The sequence below is a fragment of the Acinonyx jubatus genome, chromosome B3 (genome assembly GCF_027475565.1).
Source record: "Acinonyx jubatus isolate Ajub_Pintada_27869175 chromosome B3, VMU_Ajub_asm_v1.0, whole genome shotgun sequence".
NCBI lineage: Eukaryota > Metazoa > Chordata > Mammalia > Carnivora > Felidae > Acinonyx > Acinonyx jubatus.
The window spans coordinates 81,650,073-81,668,414 of NC_069386.1; the positions used below are offsets into that span (position 1 = coordinate 81,650,073).

Consider the following 18,342-nt stretch of genomic DNA (forward strand, 5'->3'; position numbering starts at 1 on the left):
GTCTTTTCCTCTTGCCTTCCTATTGGGAAGCTTTGATTTAGGATAATGTCTGAGCAGAGAAGCTTCGTTCAGCAGTGTCATTTGACCCAGATTGTATGTTTTTATAGCCTGAGCCAATTAGTTAAAGTGACTTTGACTATAATAGGGACCTGTGACATTCCTCAATATTATTGCATTAGTCACCCTGGAACAGTTTCTGCCTTGTGTTTGTAATCTGGCTCTGATTGTGCCTTCATCTCGGTATTTATATGATTGGTTGCTGTCCTATAAAATAGTGACCTTTGAGTCCTTGAAATTAAACCCTCTCTGATTTTCTTTATTTCAGTAAGTCCTTGGCACTTGATGGAACAGTGTGAATCACCTTTATGGTTCTGATTACTAATCAGGTGTTTGTTTTTGGGTTTTTTTTTTCCAATCTTTTTCATCTATATTAACCAAATGAAGGTTGGACTGGAAGGCAGGAGATGGGTTATGCTCCCAACTCTGTTCCTGAAGAACTGGGTAAACCAGGACAAATCACTTAACCTTCCTCTGCTCTCATTTTTCTTGCTACCCATGGGGATATCATTCTAGATCATCTAGTTCTTTAAATCTGTGCCAGAATAAGTTTGTGGTGCCAGGCCCAATGTACATTTAAATTGGGCTACAATCCAAGCCTCCATCCCAAGGCTGCATTGGAGGAGGGCTGGACCTCATTAAATGTACTAACTTATTTACGAAATAAAGGTAGATAAGCCCTGACCATGAATTCCCTAAAGGCAAGACAATGTCTCATTGACCTTTGTAACCTACCACTAGACAGACACTCCTTGAAAAGAGGGACAGTAGCTATATAATTCATTTCTGTATCCCCAGTGCTTCACAGTATGTAAGTGCCTCATACATATTTGTTGAACGAACAAGTAAATAACTGAAATGCAGTGCTTCAGCTATTATTTCCTCTTAGCCTTGATAGAAACAATAGCTTTTCATGCCGTCCATTCGTTCTCTATTCTTCCCTGTAGTGTTTTTCTTTTTTTCCTTTACTTTTGCATTTCTTTCCTCCCCCCTCCCATTGGTATTATATAACTTTTCATTAGTGTAAGTCCTAGTCTCTTTCTTGTCGTAAAATATACATGACATGAAAGTTACCATTTTGACCATTTTTAAGGGTATAGCTCAATAGCTCTAAATACATTCACATTGTGCAACCAACACCATTATCCATCTCAAGAACCTTTTCATCATCCAACACTGAAAATCTGTACCCATTAAACAATAGCTCCCCCATTTGCCCTTCCCCTGATCCACTGGTAACCACTATTGTACTTTCTGCCTCTAAATATTTGCCTATTCTAGGTGCTTCATATAAATGGAATTCTACTTTCTTTTATATTTTGGAGTTTTCCCCTTGCTCCTTCTTACCATTCTTTTCCTCTATCTCTGCTTTTCCTTTCCATTGCTCCACATAGAGCTACCCTCTCCGTACATGTCCTCATTTTCTCCAACCTTCTATGGCTCCTTATAGTTGCCATCCACCACACAGCACTTGCTTTATATTTTCTTATGTCTTATATCCACACATAATTTTTACATTTTAATTCATTCTTTTACAAAGCTGTGTTCTATTTAAATGTGTCACAGAACATTTAAGGGCAGAAGTAGGACTCTTTAAACATTTTGAAAGGAGGTTTTAGAAAGGGCTTGCTCATAAAATGACAGCACGATATGGCACAGAACAGACAGGAGAGGGGAGTCGATGTCGCTAGGAGGGATTTGCCAGGGAAACCATTGTTTCTGTTTGAAAACCACAGTAGGATTTATATAAACTTAGAGACATAGCAGATAGACCGACATAGGTAGATACAGATACAGATATACAGTCACGTATCTAACAAGGACAGAAAAGCCAGTTTCCTCAGTGCCAAAGATAAAGAAGAGTCCAAGAGTTCAGTTCCAAAGGCACAGTGATCCCTCCTCCTCTCACATAAAGTGCAAGGGAGACCCCCTCGTTATTGATGTTCCATACCAACTGTTCCCTGCAGTCCCAGCTGTTCACGGCAGGCTGAAACAGAGTATTTCGGGGCACTTGTGAACGGGACAAGCACCAACCCTTTCAACACACAAGCCTAAGTACATAAAGATAGATATTCTTGTAGAAAAGATATAATCTCATAATATCTGGAAAATAAAGTAGAAAATAAAAATCACTCTAAGTTCCTACTATCCTTTTCCAAGATTTCTTAGGTATCTTTCCATGCACCAGGATTCTTTGAAATATATTGCAGCAGAGATGAAAGAAAGTTAAAGATTTCTAAATAAATTACAATGAATAAATCTAGATGTAGTTTAAGCCATGATGTAGAGGCAACAGTGGGTGTTTCAGGGTACGTGGTCATAGACAATGGATCCTCCTTAAAATGGGAAAAATAAAAGTGCTTCTCTCAAAGAGTGTTGTGACAACTAAATTAAATGTGTATGTAAATCACCTGGCATTAAATCCTAATTCCCTGTATCTCAAACCTGGTGTGCACAAAAGAAAATGGCTACTAAGGAAACCTAGCCTATCACCTATGATATATGGATTGAAGATTCTCACGTTGCAAATTTGGGGATACCCAAATTGCAAAGGGGATACCCTTTTGCAAAGGTTATATTTATTAAAAAATAAATATCCAGGGGCCCCTGGGTAGCTCAGTCAGTTTGCGTCTGACTTCAGCTTAGGTTCATGATCTCACAGCTCATGTGAGTTTGAGCCCCCGATCAGGCTCTGTGCTGACAGCTCAGAGCCTGCAGCTTGCTTCAGATCTGCGTCTCCTTCTCTTTCTGCCCCTCCCCTGCTCATGCTCTGTCTCTCTCTCTCAAAAATAAATAAACATTAAAAATAAATAAATATATATATGTCCATCCAAATATTTGGATTCATGCTTGTCTAGCATTTTAGGTCTGGAGAAAGCATGGGTCATTAGCACATGCAACCCAGAACCAGCAGCTAGTTTGCAGACTGCAACCTATGATGTGGTTGTAAGAAAAGCATTCCTATTCTTTCCATCCTTCTTTTCTCCTCTTATTTTCTTAATGTTCCCAGGCTCCCATTCTGTAATTGTATTGTTGCTTCATCTGTATCCTTTGTTGTGTTTTTCTTATACCTCTTAGTCCTTCGTACGTATCTTTTAAATCTTCTCTCTCGTTCCTTTCTTACTACCCAACATCTTTCTTCCTCATTTTTATTCCGTTTAATCTTCTTCTCTTCTGTTTTGCATTTGCATTTTCTCATGTTCACATTTAGTCTGTAGCACTTTCTAGTAAAACCAGTGACTGTAAAATTTTCTGACCATCTTATAGTCAGGTTCATGATAACTGCCCGTCTCTGAAATTTATCAGCCTAGAAATCTCTTCCCAAAGTGATGTTGATGATAGTAACACAACCAGAAATGTTAGTGAATGTATGAATTTTGAGAACAAGACAGTAATATTTCGTATAGGTTATTTGTTTTTTTCTAGTATTAATCAGATTCACATTTGATATGGTATTTCAGTACCAGGTACCTCCTAACTGCTCAACAAATGTTTGCTGCTCACATTTGACTTACATTAATCAAACCTTTCCTTCATGTGGATTTATTTGATTTTCCCAACAACCTCCTTATATTCGGTAAGACATGTAACATCATGTGCTTTATAAGGATAAGGGAATGGATGGTGGAAAGATACATAATTGACTTAAGACTGTAGAACTGTCTGGTTGCTCAGCCAAACCTAGAACTCAGGCTTCCTAATTCCAAAGCATATGCCAGCCCCCCACCCGCCGCCCTGCCATGCTGCTGCCCTCTGTGTTTGTGGCAATCATCTTGCCCAGTGGTCCCACTGTTGTCATTCCAGGTTAGAATCTTCTGCTCTGGGACCTAGGGAACAACTGAGTATTACCATCCCTTATACCCTTGATCCACCCAGTAATCCTAAAAAAAAGATGTTAGGAACCAACCTGCAAAGATACTAGGAACACCAATTGCAATCACAAAAGCTGCCATTAACTGAGTGCCCATCGTGTGCCAACCTCTGTGATTTTCTTGGATTAGTTCATGCATGCCACTGTACACGGTAACTTAAAGTAAATACAATAGAGTTCCCAATATATATATATATAAACTCTATGTCTCATCAAACATCACCAGAGCTGTTTTGCAGAGAAAATGTATCTGCCCATATGAAAAGAAAAAGCAAAGTCTTTAGAAGATTAAAATAAAATCAAAGTGGAACCCACAAATCTGGTCTCTAAGTCCTTCCCTTCTCTGCAATAAGTCACCAATCTATACCATTCACCTTACTGATGGACTAGTCCCAAACCAGCATCAAGCTAGGGCATGATGGAAGTACATCTTTATATTTAAGATGGTGTCACTGTTTGTCCTAAACGCAAACGGTCTTCTTTCCATAGAGAGGCACAATTTCTCCTCAAGGTTATCTGTAAACCCTCCCTGTAAGGCCCTCCTATTTATCTGTGTTAATTGTTGGGGCATGATCAGCTGATCATAGCAGAATTGAGGATGCTATAATGAGAGGAAAATAAAGAAATCCTGCGTCTAGGAAGATGAAATGCTAGTGCAGACATCGTATCAATTAAGCAGGAAAAAAAAAATCTCCTTGCCAAACATAAATCCCAAAGAAAAGAAGACAGTCATTACAATAATAATAATTACTATTATTACTAATATGAAAAGAGAAAAGCTTGGTTCTAAGTTCACTGAAAAGTTTCCCTTCAGTCTTGAATGATTCTTCTCTAGAGCCTCCCAGGAGCGCAAGCCTATAATTTTAATTATATCTTGGCATTCTCATAAAGCAAACAGCCTGCTCAGGTAGTATTTATTACCTGTTAGGAAGAATACTTATGAATATGCTTTGCCAATTTCAACTGCAGCGATCTGCAGTGGGCCTTTTCAAGGACAGAAGGGGTGAGCTGGAATACGCGTAGGAGAAAAGTTGCTCATTAAGGGAAGGTTTGTTATCCAGCAACGTATAATTAAGGTGACGGTCCCAGCTTCTGTGACAGCCAACACTCGGGTAGTTGTTTGATTGCTGCGTGGGTCAGAGATCAGCTCCCACTACAAGATGTAGCCACATTAGTGTGTTAGTGAACAGGTTAGAAAGTAAATTACGGCTGCCTTTCTCAAGCACATTACTGTCGGTCTTCATTGTTTTGTTTTTACTGTACATCAGCAGGACCGTGGCTTCTGAAGACTTTGTGTGACAGGTTAGGCATTTTATCCTTTGAGTAAACAGTAATCATGGTGTGAAGAAAGTGGGGCATTGGAGAATTTTTCCTATTCTTTGAGAATTCCACTCTTCCTTTTTAGTTTGCTCCAAGGGCTCATTGGGGATACATATATTAAGCCCTTTAAATAGTTCATAATAAATCTTTGTCTCAGGCTGATTCTGACAGTTTTTTAAAGAGTCTTTTAAGAGAGAATCCTCAATCATTTGTTAATCCATGGGGTGATCTTCAGACTTCGGGAAAAAAATAACAGCCAGGGCTCTTGGGTAGCGAAAATACAATGTAGGAAAAAATATATAAATATGGAAAATCCCAAGAATATCACCTTACTGAGATTACTTACATGTTCTGCATGTATCTAAATGCTTTCTTTCTTCCCCCAACAAGCCAAAAGGAGAAAGGAAAATCATTGTCAAGCTGGCAAAGATTTTTATTGATAATTTTATGTTTTCGGACTTACAGGCATCTACTAAAATGTTAGACTTCAAATTGTATAAAAGAGAATATTCTTTTTCAAGTAAACTAATTCTCTTGGTAAAAAGATAATTTCTTCTTTGCCCTTGCTTCCCCTTTAAGACTACTTTTGTCTTCCCCTAAATTATTTATATGCACACTGCTATTTTACCTGGTCGGAGAAAAGCATTCCACTTTTAGAGAAAGGATTGTAGATACTGGTTGTTAGGGTCAACAGAAAAACTTTGAAGGGCAAGATGTAGCTTTCAGAATAAATAGACCTTTCTAGGTTGACTTGAGATATTTTAGTTTCCACTATGGATATAAGCTAATTTTTTTCAAGTCTCTTAGATGCTCACAATTTAAAGAATATAACACAATTTGGGCACCAAAAAATAATATACAAAACTTATCAGAAGAAAGTAAAAGCAGTACTATCTACCACGCCAGTAATTAATATTAGTAATCATTACAATACCTGTGCATTATTTGTGCCAGGAATGGAAAATACTCTCAAGTCTCTCTGCAGAGGAAAAGAGTGCTCAATCTCAAGGGTTTTGTGTGTAAATAATTTCCTGTTACAGGGAAACTTATTTTGATGTATTTGGTTTTGCTGGTAACTGAAACAATTAGGGAAGAAACTAAAAGATGCAGGCCATAGCTTTGAGTAAAACCAGAGGATAAGCATCGCAACAGGGGCATTTTCTCCACATATAGGACCTGAACTTCTGGGTCACTTCTAAGACGCAGCTTCCCAAGCTGTTGAAAAACACGAAGAACTTTGCTAATGACGTGCAGAAGGAATATGTTAGGAATAAATGCAGTAATAAAATGGAGAAATGGGCAAAGGACAGCCTACTGTTATAGATGGATTCATTCTCACGTAAGGTCAAATAATTGAAGACCCAGATCAAGGGCAACCATAAATACCCGGCATCCCTGCAGCTGAGAGGATTAACCACAAAACCATTATGACAAATGCAGTGGGAGCATTCAGCTACCAGGCAACAAAGAATATGTGGTGCCAATTTTTAAAATAATTATTTGGCATTATAGAATATACAATTTAGACCCAAAAGCCATCTGATATAACGCTAAAGTGTCAATGTTCAAAATATCAAGCACATTATTAGAGAGCTATGAGTGAACCCGGGAAAGGGGCAGTAATGCAGCAATTAATACAAATTTACTTTGCACCCAGTTGGAGAAAAGGTGGCTTCTACCCCATTTTCACCATCACCATTAGCAACAGCTTTTATCTTTTTAAATTGAAGAAAAGAGGGTAATTCTACAGCAAGTCTAATAATTGCAAAGTCTGTAAATTGAATCATTAAAAAATATCTGCTTTTTTATCCCCACCACTTGGGAAGATTATGCATAGCCTTGAAGAAAATACACAAATGACCCGACGTCGAGTTCAGATATGGAAATGATGCCTCCACACATATTATGATGCCTACACACTGACCAAGATTATAATGATGAAGACCTGTCTTCCTCACAGTAAAGCAGGATTCCTTCTACCAAAGGATGAGAAGACTTTGTTTTGGTACTAAGGTGGAGTAGCAGTCACTGAAACTTATTGGAATGATAAACAAAAGGAACACTTGCTTAATTATAAGATGTCAAAATAGATTTTCATTAGCAAAGTAACAGCTGTAGATAATTATTGGGTTAAATCCCATTTCTGGCTCCTCTAAATAATGTTACTAAAATATTCTCCAATAGGGGCGCCTGGGTGGCTCAGTCAGTTGGGTGTCAGACTTCAGCTCAGTTCATGATCTCATAGTTGGTGGGTTTGAGCCCCGTGTCAGGCTCTGTGCTGACATCTCAGAGCCTGGAGCCTGCTTCGGATTCTGTGTCTCCTCCTCTCTCTGCCCCTCCCATGTTCATGCTCTGTCTCTCAATAATAAAATAAATGTAAAAAAAAATTTTGACATATTCTCCAATAAATAAGACTCAATCCTTTATTGATGATAGATTCAATACAGTACTTCTAACTGAAAACTTTTTTAAAAACCAACCACTTAAAGACATCTTAGAGTAAAGCCATAATAAAATCAATAAATTCTAGCTGCTCATATTTCTGCTTTTTGATAAAAAATAATAAATGAGCAGAAGATACTGACTCAGAAGACATCTATGGAGACCTGCCAACTCAGGCTCACCTCTATCCCCAGAATACACACACACACACACACACACACACACACACACACACAGGTAAATTAAAACTGGCTATTTTCAACAAGGGGTTGATATCCAAAATATATAAATAACTTCCCCATCTTATTATAAAAACAAGCAACCCAATTAAAAAATCAGCAGAACACTTGAATAGACATTTTTCCAAGGAAGACATCCAGATGGCCAACAGGCACATGAAAAGATGCTCAACATCACTCATCATCAAGGAAATGCAAAACAAAATCACAATGACATATCACCTTATACCTGTCAGATTGGCTATTATAAAAAAGGTAAAACATAACAAGTGTTGGTGAAGCTGTGGGAAAAGAGAACCCTTGTGTACATTGGTGGGAATATAAATTGGTGTAGCCACTATGGAAAACAGTATGGAAGTTCCTCAAAAAAATTAAAAATAGAAACACCATACAATGTAGCAATTCCACAGCTGGGTATTTATCTAAAGAAAATGAAAACACCAATTTGAAGAGATATTTGCAGCCCCGTGTTCATCGCAGCATTATATAGCGTAGCCAACATATGGAAGCAACCTAAGCGTCCACCGATACATGAATAAAGAAAATGTAATACACACACAAATATTACTCAGCCGTAAAAAATATATAAAATCTTGCCATTTCCAACAACATGAATAGCCTTAGAGGGTTTTACTAAATGAAATAAGTCAGAGAAAGGCAACTACCATATGATTTGGTTTATATGTAAAATCTAAAAAACAACAACAACAACAGAAACAGACTCATAGATACAGGAAACAGACTGTTGGATTACCAGAGCAGGGATGGGTTGGAGGGAAGGCACATCAAGTGAAGGAGGTCCAGAGGTACAGTCTTCCAGTTTTAAAGTAAGTCATGCGGATGCAAAGTACAGCATAGGGAATATAGTCAGTAATATTGTAGTAACTTTGTGTGGTGACAGAAATAACTAGACTTATCATGGGGATCATTTCATAATGTATAAAAATAGTCAATCACTATGATGTACACCTAGAAGTAATGGAATGCTGTATGCCCATTGTACTTCCATTTTTTTTTAATGGTCATTATGCTAGACCTGGGAAGGCAGATTTGGAAAAGCCGCATATTTATACCAACATCCGCTTGAATTTTCAATTATGGCTTAGTTCTCTAACACTCTCCAGTGGAAGCTTCCAGCCATTCAGAACTTTTTCTGTCAAACAAATGTATCTCAGACCCATCTTCTAAACGCCTTCATTCTTCATTCCTGTTAATCACATGACAGCTCTCATGCAAAACCCTTCCTCTGTGTGCACAGAGTACTCATTCTTCTAGGGGCAGAGTGGCCAGATCCAGCTAATAAAAATACAGGACTCTTAGTTAATTTGGAAATTTGTATGAAATATTTGGGTCATACTACAAAAAAAGTCATTGTTTACCTGAAATTCCAACATAAGGTTTCCTGTATTTTATTTGGGAATCCTAATTAGGAGCCTACCGTGCCGCAGCCACCGTCTTTTCCACAAGCCGACTTCTGCTGCTGCACCCTTACTAAAATCTTTGTCTCCTGGAGGCCACTACTCTTGAAACGCTCTCTTACTAGAGGCCACGATTCCTATGCTTCTAACTCTTCAACACGAAAGAGGAGTGGTCATCATACTTTGTTTCCAGTGCCATTTCGGCATCATTTCCCCCTACATCATCGCTGAAAAATTTCCTCTTTAAAAAAAAAAAAGTGCTCCTTACCTGTTCTCAGGGCCATCATCTGTCAACACCCACATCACTCACCTGCTGCCCTCAACGGTGTCAGCTCGTGCTTTGCAGTCTTCCTGTGTAGCGATCTCCGCAAGGAGGCAACAGATGCCAGAATGACAGTTTCCAGGATGAATAGCTACTCCACACACACTTCTTGACTGCCAGTGCTCAAAAAACTCTTTCTTTGACTTGCCCTTAGCCACCCATTGGCATAATCATACCTTGACCTGAAAAAAAAAAAAACATGCTTCATTTTTAACATGCCAAATATCTGCATAAAAAATGAGAAAAACTTTCTAAAATACAAGTACAACACAGGAAGTCACAAAGGTAAAAACACACAGACTTCTCTGTATAAAATTTAACAACATGAGGGGCGCCTGGGTGGCTCAGTCAGTTAAGCATCCAACTCTTGATTTCGGCTCAGGTCGTGATCTTACGATGGTGAGATCGAGCCCCATGTTGGGCTCTGTGCTGGGCATGGAGCCTGCTTAAGATTCTGTCTGTCTGTCTCTCTCCCTCTCTCTGCCCCTCTCCCTGGCTCACACTCTCTCCCAAAAAAAAAAAAAACAAAAAACAAAAAAAACACAAAGTTTTAAAATTTAAAAACACATGCGTTAGTGAACATCACAAACGGAAACAGCAATCAAATGGGAAAATATTTACAAGAAGTGTGCCAAAAATAGTATCTTTAATAAATGTAAGTATCTCATTCAAATTGATAAGAAAAACACTAAAAATTCAAGTGGAGAATAGAAGATATAAATATAGGATTCATTGAAAAAGATTCAAATGGCCAATAAATACATATTAAAACATTCCTCAACTTCATTAGAAATAAAAATCCAAATTAAACATGTGAGATATTTTTACGTATTGCTTTTCAGGGGGACTCTCTTCTCTGTATCTCATGCTAACTTAATATTTTTTTATTAGGTGAGAACAGATATTTTTTAAGATGGCAATCAATCTGAGCACCATCAACATTGTTGATAAATATGTAAACTGATATAGTATAACTTTTCTGAAAGTCAATTTGTACACATTAGCTTTAAACAAACAAACAAACAAACAAACAAAGCTCATGGCCACCTGGGTGGCTCAGTCAGTTAAGCCTCTGACTTCGGGGCAAGTCATGATTTCGTGGCTTGTGAGTTTACGCCCCCACATTGAGCTCTCTGCTGTCAGCATGGAGCTTGCTTCGGATCCTCTGTCTCCCTCTCTCTGCCCTTCCCCGACTCACATGTGCTCTCCCTCTCTCAAAAATAAACATTAAAAATTTTTTAATTAAAAAAAAAAAAAAAGCTCATGCTCTTTGACCAGGTAATACTATTTCCAGAAATCCACCCTAAGAAATAATAAGGTTGAAAAAAGATTAATTTAAAAGAAATTCATCACAAAGCAATGGAATGTTACGTAGACAGTAAAAATAATATATTTGAGGAGCGCCTGTGTGGCTCAGTTGGTTAAGCATCCAACTTCGGCTCAAGTCATGATCTCACAATTCATGAGTTCAAGCCTCATGTCGGGCTCTGTGCTGACACCTCAGGGCCTGGAGTCTGCTTTGGATTCTATGTCTCCCTCTCTCTCTGCCCCTCCCCTGCTCATGCTCTGTCTCTCAAAAATAAATAAATGTTAACAAATGTTTTAAAAAAATAGTATATTTGAAAGTGATGTAGTAATATGGGATACTCTAATTTGTTTGTTTTTTAAAGCTGATTTGCAACCAAGAGCCCCGATATCCATTTATTCCCCAGTGTCTAATGAAAGTACAACTATTATCATCACATGAGCTATGACTAATATTAAAAAATATGGGAGGGGGCGCCTGGGTGGCTGAGTCGGTTAAGCGTCTGACTTCGGCTCAGGTCACGATCTCGCAATCCGTGAGTTCGAGCCCCATGTCGGGCTCTGTGCTGACCACTCAGAGCCTGGAGCCTGTTCCAGATTCTGTGTCTCCCTCTCTCTCTGACCCTCCCCCGTTCATGCTCTGTCTCTCTCTGTCTCAAAAATAAATAAACGTTAAAAAGAAAAATATGGGAGAAACTGATATGTTCCCAGTTTTGAAATAAGTATCTAAATAAGTAGTAAATACGACTGCAACAAAACATTAGTTTTAATAGTGACTGTAACTGGATGATAAGGTTATAGACATTTTTTTTCTTATTTACTTTTTCCGATTTTCCAAGTTTCCTATGAACTTAGAGAAAATGTAACATAAACTTATTTAAAAGCAGTAAATAACTGGTGAGTAAATAACTCACCAATCCTTTCTGCACAAAGCCCCACTTACTGGCTGCCTCCCCCGGGTCACCACCCCCTGCCCTGTATTCCTTTTCTCTTCCCTAGCTCATCACTTGGTCACTTTCACTTGTCTGTCTCTTAACCCTTGGCAGTCCCACACTCTTTGGACTTTCTTTTGTTCCCATTGTCCAGCTCCCATCCCTGGGAAAAGGTTACTCTACTGAGCATTGCCTGGAAAGACCCCAAAGCCACTAGTGTTTGGTAGAAAATTAGTCCTCTTACAACGAAGCAACTGCCAGCCACTGTGTAGCCTTATTACTTATTTTCTGTTGGTCCTTGATGCTCGGCCCACATGGGCTGCTAGGTAGCTTCTTTCGCGTCCAAAATCCTCTCCTTCTCCCACTTCACCTAGTGAAATTAAGTTGTTCCTAGCCATTGCCATCACACTCCTCTTCCTCCCTCCTCCTCCCCCTTTCCTCTCTCATGTCCTCCTTTTTTTTTCTTCCTCCCCATTTCAGAGGTTCACTTATCTTTCTCAGTTGCTGATTAAATATCCCTTAGGATATTTAATTCTTCAATTAGCATTTCCAATGTATACAACTTTAAGCTCAGTCTTCCCAATCAGTAAACGTGCTCAGGTCTCTTTATTTTCATTACCAAAATTCACCAAAGACAAGAGTGTCATTTATTTACTCAGTCTTTGGCTCCCTTATGTCCTGAAGCTGCTGCTCCCTCTAGAGATGCCCAAAGAATTGACAATACCAGTAAGGTGCATCTGGCATGCACTCGACTCTCTGGACCGTCCGGCCCATTAATTCCTTCCTCAGTTTCCCACGTGTTACATTATTTTATCTTTAGTATAGCACTTATTTTAATTTTGGACAAGAAAATGTGCAAAAGGTAACATGTCTAGAATTTGCCACTGGTACGTGTCTATCCAAATAGTCGTTTTCTATAAAGCCTTGTACCAATCTGAAGTCCTAAAGTTACAGTGTGATGTGTGGGTGGTATCTTCACCCATTTATCTACGTGGCTTCAGGTCTTCTCCAAAAGCACCCCGTCAGTGAGGCCCCTGTGACCACCCAACCAGCCTTGGTCCTCTTTACTCTCCAGCCCCTTACTCTGCATGGCCCTTCTTCATAGCGTTAATCACCACCACAAGTTACTATCTATTTTCCCTGCTCCCAGACGTAAGCACTTACAGTTATAAATGGTTCCAGCTCATTGTAGCTACCCAACCAGCCTTTAAATAACTGAACAAAGACTGAGTGAGCTATGCTAAAAATTCTGATATGTGCTCACTTGTACTGTTTTAAAACCTCATGTTGTCTTTCAGGGTCATGCACGGAGTCAGGGCAAAAAGTTCCAGGGACAGGCAGATCAACCTTTCAAAACTTAAAAGGTGTGCTCCCAGTCCACAGGCCTGCATTTGGAGAGAGATACTTTGTGTATCAATGGCTTGAATCACCGCCTGATTTTTCAGCCAGTGCTGCATAACTGTTTCTCATCACATGGCATTGTTGTAGTTAGTCCCCGAGCTTTAAAGCAGTGAAAAGGCAGAATGCATATGTGTGTGTTTGCAAGTGCCTCTGTAACCAGACTCCTCTATATAACTCCTTTTTAAAATATAGTATGTCGACAACATCTGCTCCTGAAATGGAGATTTGGCTCGAATGCTAAGAAAATAAACATGGCAGCTCCACTAGATACTGGCAACCGGTTCCTGCCCCATGGACAGGCTGCACAGAAGATTCATGTATATAAAATAGTATATTAAAGTAAACTTACAAAAGCAAAGAGCAATCATTGCAACCATAATTTTTTCTTCCTCTTTGGGATTCTAATTTTAAAAGCATTAAAGAAGACAGCTGCTCATGCTGTGATATGCGCTAAACAGCCTGAAGGATGGAAAAAAATATATTTGTAGCTCATAATAACTATTGACCTTTCTGATATACAATGTTCTCTGTGTTAGCTATTCGGTTCTATCAACAGTGAAGATTGAACATGACTTTTTAATAGAAAACATGGGGTTTCGAGCTGCCTTCACAAAGGTGTTTATGTATTGTTATTTTGTTTTGTACTACAAAGACCAAGTCCTGATGCCCTTTGTCTGACATCATGTTTGTCGTTAAAAAAAAAAAGAAAGAAAGAAAGGAAAGGAGAGAAAAAGAGAGGAAGGAAATAAAAGAAGGAAACAGAAAAGGGAAAAAAAGCCTCAATGTTATTGAGTATGTTTTATATGAGGAATTGGCTCGTAACCACTTTATAGTCGTGATAAAAGCATTGCCACACTCGATCCCATACGCAATATTGGTAATGGAATCCAACGGCATCCCGAGAGGACATGCTATATTTCTCTCCCAGAATAGATCCCTCAAGTGGCAACATTTATAGGGTGTCTCCAATAAGATTTAAAACATTTGCTTGCAGTATTCATATGGCATGTTCTTTGGAGCGTACAGCCTGCTGCGGAATGGGTCACACTGGATGTCTTGTACTCTCAAAGGCTGTCTTTACAATACCCAGTTTTTCCCCCTTGAACTTTCCTGTTGCTTAGTAGCTGTACATAGAAACACCCACTGGTAGCAGCTTGACTCTGACACCGTGTCTATTTCCCCAGAGTGGTATCATCCACAGACCGACTGCAGAGCAACTCAGCTGAACACTCTCCTCTCCCCCAGGGGACAGCCTCACCAAGTAGCAACCCCTGCCAAGAGTAGGAAACCTGAAAGGCAACCTTATGCATTATGATTCTCATCCCAGGCAGGCAGATATGGCCGAGGAGCTTGTGCTGACGGGTGGCATGGGTTGGCAGATTTTTTTTTCCTTTTTTTTTTTTTGGCTGATTATTCTTAATGTGACATGGAAAGAAGTTTATTACATCATTATTGAACCACAATTATTTTCACAGCTATGCTCTAGAGTTTCAGTTAATGATTCACAAGTTTCTAAACGAAGCCGAAGACTCACAACTGAGTGGGAGCAGGAATCAGCCCTAATGAGACTTCGACAAATTCGGGGGGGGGGGGGGGGTTGTTGTTTTACTTTAAGAGCAAGCACCAGAGCCGATGGAGCCTGATTGCTGATCCTGGCCTCACTGGCTGCAACTGTATTTGTATGATATCCACAAGGTGGTACAACTTGTGTTCACAGAAAATGGTGGGCACTGCCTTGCCACAGTGGCCAATGATCTGGGTCAAGTCTGCCGAAGACTGTCACTCTCTTCAAAGTTGCCTGGCACGTGACCGAGAAGGACAGGCCAGTGAAATGAAACCAACTCTCAAAAAGACAACAAAGTATTCTCTAATTCTGGGGGACGTCGGGCCAATCCTTTTTTAACTACCAAACCACTGGTCCATGACTCTCAGAATAACACTTTGCAGAACATGCTTCCTTCGAGATGAATACAAGGAGGGGACCTAGGATTCCCTCTCCTCAAACAAACAACAACAAAAACCACCAAGCCTTGGGACAAGATGTTTTGTGAGAGTGGCATGGCAGGGGTAAAGGGAATAATTATTCTTAAAAGAAAGCATCTGACTATTTATTCAGCATGCAAACTGAGTGACTACTTATGTGAAACACAATCCTGGGCACTTGTGGGATCATGGGTGGGGAGGGGGGGGCGCGGTGCACAAGGGAAGCTGGAGAAGAGCAGGGAGAAGATACAATGATAGACAAGCAAGACTTCAGGCCTGCCTTTTAAGATCTCCCAATCTTGTAGATGACACTGTTGATAGCATCGTTTGCAAACTGCACATTTTAAAAAATCAATTGAGCGTTTACCTTCGAGAACACAAACCCCACTTACAAAAACCAGCATTGCAGGTAGTTTTTCATGTGTAAGTGAATTCACCGGCTACCGACACTGGGGGCAATGCCTTCCTTCTCGCTATTACAGGAGTTTGACCCATGTACATAGTTGTCACATACCGAAACAAGGCTATGACGTTTCCAAAAGGAGGTTCTATGTGGATGCAATATTAGTAATTATTCATTGCGCAACAAATCACCCCAAATATTTTGCTTAAAAAAAAAAAGCTATCTCACATAGTTTCTATAGGTCAGGAATCTGGTAGCACTTTTGAGAAGTTCTAGCTCAGGGTCTTTCCTGAGATTGCAACACAAGTCAAACTCAGAGCATAGTCATCTGAAGATTTGACTGGGGCAGGCCTCACGTCTAAGCTCACTCATGTGACTGTGACTGACTAGGAAGCCTCAGTTGCTCATCACATTGGCCTCTCCACCGGATTGCTCAAGTGTCCTCACAACATGGCCGCCGGCTGCCACCAGAGTGAAGGACCCAGGGCAGAGCCACCAAGAAGCCATTCTGCCTGTCATGACTGAGTCATACACCACCATTTCCACCATGTGCTATTTATTAGAGGTCAGTCACCAAGTCTAGCCCACACTGGAGGGGAGAGAAAGGAGGCTCTGCCTTTTGGAAGGAGGAGTATTGGAGATTTTGTAACACTTTAAAATTACTACACTTGTCATCGTGGATAAACATAAAATCTGCTGGGATAAGATCTGTGAGAAAAGATTTATTTACCATGTTTGTCCTACTATCGGGAAACAAGGTTGGGAAGATCTTATTAAAGTCAACATTTAATGAATATTAGTTATTGAACATATTAGACATATGTAAATACATGTCTGTATACATGTGTGTATATGTATAATTTTTGCTCTGGGAACAAGGAACCACAGTAGGTGCTAAAAGGGATGAAAATTAGACATGTCTCAGCCTCGCCACCCATACCTAGGGTAGGAGATAAAATGAGGATATGAATAACTCTGGGGATAGTATATTGGTACATCATGATCTTTGGGGTCAGACAAACATTATCTCCTGTCTGTGTGTTCTGCCACTATCTGGAAGAGTTGGACAACATAGACTGTTTTATATAATAAAGATCTAGTATTTGTATCAGTCAGTATGGGCTACCTTCTGCTGCAGTAAAAAAACATTTCTGAAATTATAACAAAAATTTATTTCTGTGAGAGTTGGCTGTGGGTTCTGTCCCACACTCTCTTCATTCTAAGACCCAGGCTGATGGAGCAGGCACCATCTGAAATGTTGATAGTCACCATGGCAGAAGGAGAGAGAAAGTACCTCTTTCTACTAAGGGACTGACTCTTTTCAAAAATTACACCTGGACGTGACCCATGACCTTGGTTCACCTTTTCATTGACCACAGAAAGCCATATGAGTATGTACGGTAACTTCCAAGTGGCTTCCAAGTGGCTAAGGAAGAGCAGGAAAACATCTGTAAGAAAAGAAACAACTTGTAACATACTTTGACATATACTCATTCTAACGTCTTAAAATACAGCAGTATCTAACAAAGCTAACAGCATATGCCAGTGAATAATTTGGCTTTATCAAGGTAACTGCAAAATGGACAAACATCTCTTCCCTTGTCTTGTGAAAGTCATTTTGGTTATTTGCATTTTGGTTTGTCCTGTACGCACAGAACCTCTGAAAAGGGAAAGATTCATTTAGGCAATGAAGTAAGAAAAGAGTATATTTAACTTCATATATTAGCGATGTAGCCCAACTTCTCTTCTTCCTCAAAGGGAAACTTTGTTCACAATTGAAGAGGAACGGTGTTTTCTCAAAACTTAATTTTCCTTTTCCCTCCCTCCTCCATCAGGATTCGGTGCCATTTGCAGAGTTCTGACACTAGATTGTCCCGAAAACATTTGTGGTGCATGAGAAAGAAAAGCCCTCTTTATGCTCGGGCCCCGTATATTTACAGAGACCCTGGAGAGAGTGTACCACGTGTTTGGATGAACCTGACCCTGGGATTGGCCAGTGAGAACTAGATGGTTCTCAGCCACCTCCTCCTCCTCCAGCTCCAGCTCCCCCATCACCTCCTGCCCCTGCATCATAGTGAGGCAGCAACTACAGTGCTAGTTAGGGATTCATCAACAAATGCATAATAATGCAGATATGATTTCACATTATGGTGGCATTTGCCAACGTAAAAATTATTATAACGTCGCTATAAATTTTTCTGTAAATTTTACAAAATATGCAAAAACTGACATTTCAAGAGCTGAGATAATTTAGATTTATTTTAAAGTTGAGGCCCTTGAGATTCAGCAAAAGAGAGTTAATTTTTTTTATCTAGCTTTTAGTTGTGTGGGTCTTGTTTTGGTTTTGTTTTTCAGCTCCTTGTTTATAATTCATGGGTCAAAACTGGCCACATCTGGGCTTTGACCACTTAATCCATTTTTACCCATAAATTTCTCCTGTGTCTCAGGCAGCAGATATAACTTCTCTGAATCCCAAATTTCTTATCAGAGCATGCGGCAATCATGGCCTGCTTCAAAAAGCTGACGCAAAAGCATCTGATACCTAGAAAGCATTCTAAAATGTTTCTTTGACCTAGACTGGTCCCACTGTCTTTACAGAGCACCATTCTTAAGGACACCTCTGTCATCACTCTGCCCTCTTCACACCCA

At 39.6% G+C, this 18,342-nt stretch overlaps 1 protein-coding gene and 1 long non-coding RNA gene across 14 annotated transcripts in view; one reads left to right on the top strand and one right to left on the bottom strand.

Annotated features, from left to right (window-relative positions):
- NPAS3 (neuronal PAS domain protein 3) overlaps positions 1–18,342 on the top strand; it is an 853,174-nt gene that overhangs the window by 764,400 nt on the left and 70,432 nt on the right. The window lies entirely within an intron of this gene.
- Positions 1–18,342, bottom strand: part of LOC128316017 (uncharacterized) — a 214,345-nt gene that overhangs the window by 55,258 nt on the left and 140,745 nt on the right. For all 5 annotated transcript variants that reach the window (XR_008299351.1, XR_008299349.1, XR_008299348.1 and 2 more), the window contains exon 2: positions 9,658–9,851. This is a non-coding gene — a long non-coding RNA (uncharacterized LOC128316017). The remainder of the gene's footprint in view (positions 1–9,657; positions 9,852–18,342) is intronic.